Below are 4,048 nucleotides of genomic sequence, written 5' to 3' on the forward strand. Positions count from 1 at the left end.
TTTAACAGGGATTAAATGCCAAAAGGGGTTGAAGCTATAAGGAAGAGAAGGTTGTTACTAACGGAAATGAGGCTATTATTTATTTTGTTAGTAAAATATAAATATTTACTGTTATAATTCTTTTATTTAGTACCTTCTATGTGCCTGACAGTCTTCTCAGTGCTTTACATACGCTAGCTCATGGAAACGTCACGATCCTGTTGAAAGGTGCCCATTATTATTTCTGTTCTTACAAACGTGAAGTGGAAGCTCAGAGAGGTCAAGAAATGACCAAAAGTCATCCAGCTGGTAAGTGGGGAGGCGAGATTCAAATCCAAGTTGGACTGACTTATAACCCATTATTTTTCCCTTACTGTTAGAGCTTCCAAACGTGTCAGAGCAGAAAAACATGCTGGAATAAGCGACTCTTTCTTCTCTTTCTTCACTCTTATTACTGTCCCTCTAGCTCCTTTCCCAAGAGAAAAGAGTGTTTGACTTTCAGATAATTTAGGTGCCTGGGCATCCCAAAGAATATGGGATAGATAAAAATCCATGAATACCCTATAGATCATCCCCTCCTTCAAATCAGAACCAGCTCTTATCATGCATTTAAAAGATGATTTTGTTTACCCAATGCTGCATGTTGAGTGATGCAGTAATTCATGAGGGAATCCTGTGTGGTGTGCAGAGGGATTCCTAAATAGAAGAAGAGGATTGGGAATGTGTCCCCCTTACTGTGACCTCTCGAATGCCTAGGCCAGTGCAAGGCATACAGTGGTGCTCCACATGTATTTGATGAATACAGGAAATTGTGTATGTGTTCCTACTTTTATTCAGAAGCTCTCTTCTTCCAAAGGTATGTGACAATCCAGTTTTTTTTTGTTTTGTTTTGTTTTTTTTTTTTTTTGTGAGGAGATCAGCCCTGAGCTAACATCCGCCAATCCTCCTCTTTTTTTGCTGAGGAAGACGGCCCTGGGCTAACATCTGTGCCTATCTTCCTCCACTTTATATGGGACGCCGCCACAGCATGGCTTACCAAGCAGTGCGTCGGTGCGCGCCCGGGATCCGAACCAGCGAACCCTGGGCCGCCGCAGCAGAGCGCGCGCACTTAACCGCTTGCGCCACCGGGCCGGCCCCTGTGACAATCCAGTTTTTATCAGCCAAATTTTAAGTGCCATGGGAAAAGAGACGTTTAACATTTAAAGAAATGTATATTTTTTACTAGGAAAAAAAAAGAATTTTTGTGTGAAAAGAATTTACCCCATGAATAATCTCTTCTATAAATCTGTGTGGATCATGTTGGATTTTCTTAGAGTGACATCACCTGCCATCTCCACATTACAATGACCAGATGACAGCTAAGCCCATTTGAAATTCAGCAGAAACTCATGAGCTAGATTCTAACTGAATTTGCATCCCAATTTGGGAAACGGAGCGTAGCTTCCAAGATCGTAGGAGGCCTGACTGGAGGAATTGGAGATTATCCTGGGAATGGGTGGAATGAGGTGGCCGGAATGCCCCCGTGAGTATGTGTTTTGAGAAATGGACCTGTCTTATGCAGGCCCCAGAGGGATAGTCTCAGCTCCATGTTTTGAAGTCAGGGGGAAGGCGATTTGGGCCCAATATAAGGAGGCTCTCCCCAGCACTCCACACTGCAATGGTGTGACTTGCTTTAATGAAAATTAAGAATAATAATCACAATGAAGAAAAGTCCCTTTATCGAGTGCTTACTTGGTGCCAAGCCCTATGCTAAGTTTTAAATTATCTTACTAATTATCACAGCAATTTTGAGGAAGCATCTCTTCCTCATTTTATAAATGGAATGTCTGAGACTCAGAGAGGCTGAGAAATCAGCAAAGCAAGTTGGATCCCAAACCCCAGCTTATTCCATGCTGCCTTGCTCCTGGGGATGCCTCTAGGCAGATCCTGAATAACCCCTCCTGGAGTGTCACGTTGGCAGGGGGATCAAACAGACCAGATAGATCGCCTCTCCCTCCCTTGTCACTCCGCTTTCTGGGATGAGAGAAAGGTGCACTAAAGATGAGTTAACCTTTGTTGAAGAAATTCACATTAGTGCTTAGAGTGAATTTCTCTGGCGTGCTTAGGTGTGGGAGAGGGAAGAGACCTGGATTCTCCAAACCACTAATTCTTGCTAAGCCTTCTCATAAGCATTTGATGGACACTCGCCAGGCCTTGTGCTGCGTGCTTTATGCCATATCTTATTTAATCCTCATAGCAAACCTTTGACGTATAGGATCATTATCACTCCCCCATTTTAGAGATGAGTCATTTGAGGTTTATAGAGGTTAAGTTATTTTCTCAATGTTTTACCAGCCAGTGAACTGCAGACCAGGATCTCAAACCAAGGTTAGTCTGACACCTGAGCCAGCTCTCCTGACATTAAACCCAGTTAGCCTGCCCCCCACATCAAAAGGTACAAGAGATGCTTTACTGACAAGAGATGCAATTTTAACTTTGAAAGTGATTTGGAGAATGATCAAAGAAAGTAGCTTCAAAGGATATGATTGCCTGTAATCTCATTAACATTGTACTGTGTCTACACAGAGATTGTGGGGAAGTAATGTAGCCCGTGACTATTGTATTAAATTAGGTCACTGCTTTTTTAAGGACTTGTCTTGATCCAGAGTAGCTGCCATGATAATCCTGCACAGCTGGGAATCATGGATGATCAGAATGGTCAGCTGTGTCTCCTCACATATACATATGTGTGTGTGTGTATATCTGTATGTATATATCTATTTTCAAACTGTGACTTCATATTTAAGTATTTGTCCTGCCATTTTTGTAAGTTACTAAAAAACACATATGAAGAAATGTCTTGGAATTTCCAAATAGAGGAAAAATTGCACTTGGGCAATCTGTCATGTTTTATAACATTCCTCATTTTTCTCATAATTTGTGTAGCGTGGAACGTGTTTGCTCAATTTGAAGGGTTTTCATTGCTCAAATTCCCTGTTTATAGCTTTTCTTCTTAAAGCAATAAATCCTCAGCAAAGTGATTTACTGGATTTGGTGGGTTTTCTTGTATATTCAGTTATTGTGAGGACATTCAATAAATGTGCAGATGGTGGAAATTAGGTGTTAGATATTTTATATATGGTAATAAAAATAACTAAAAGTTTGGGGGCCAGCCTGGTGGCGTAGTGGTTAAGTTCGCATTCTCCGCTTTGGTGGCCTGGGGTTTGCAGGTTCAGATCCTGGGTGTGGACCTACGCACCGCTTGTCAAGCCATGCTGTGGCGGTGTCCCACATACAAAATAGAGGAAGATGGGCACAGATGTTAACTCAGGGCCAACCTTCCTCAGGAAAAAGAGGAGGATTGGCAACGGAGGCTAGCTCAGGGCTAATCTTCCTCACCAAAAAAAAATAAAACAGCTCAAAGTTTGGAGTTGCACTTAAAAATATGAATTCTGCCCTTCAGAAAAGACCAGGGCTACAAATGTGTCCAGGCTAGAAGACACCTCATATAATATGAAAATTTTAGCATTGACTTATTCATTCACTCACTCACTCATTTATTCACTGCATTTGTATATCCCCAACTAGACTGCGGCAACCTTGAGGTTGAGAACTACGACTGTACCCTCTGAGCCTAGTGCAGTGCCTAGCATGTGTCAGAGATTGGGTAAGCAGGGGGGAGATGGATGGAGAGATGGATGGGTAGAGTATCTTTTGCCAGCTGCCTTAGGAAGCAAGGGAAGCACAATGAAGTGTAAGGGAGGTTGCACGATGCAGTGGAAACAGTTCTGACCTTGCGAGTCAAGTAGATCTTTATGTACTTTCTTCCTTACTGGAATTCCTCACTTAGCACATCTGAACCTCAGTTTCCTCAGCTGTGCAACACAGAAAATGAGAGTGACACTGCCTTGTGGTGGTGGCGATGTGATAATTAAAATGCATATTGCATGCAAAGTTTTAGAATAGCTTGGCACTTGGTAAGCACTTAAACATATCTATTGTTAGCTGCGTCTCAGTTTCCCCATGAACTGGGGATAATCAGCAGGGCCATAGAAAGAATTGGAGTCAGTGTCTGTGTCTGTATATTCCA

The sequence above is a fragment of the Diceros bicornis genome, chromosome 21, assembly GCF_020826845.1.
Source record: "Diceros bicornis minor isolate mBicDic1 chromosome 21, mDicBic1.mat.cur, whole genome shotgun sequence".
Classification (NCBI taxonomy): Eukaryota; Metazoa; Chordata; class Mammalia; order Perissodactyla; family Rhinocerotidae; genus Diceros; species Diceros bicornis.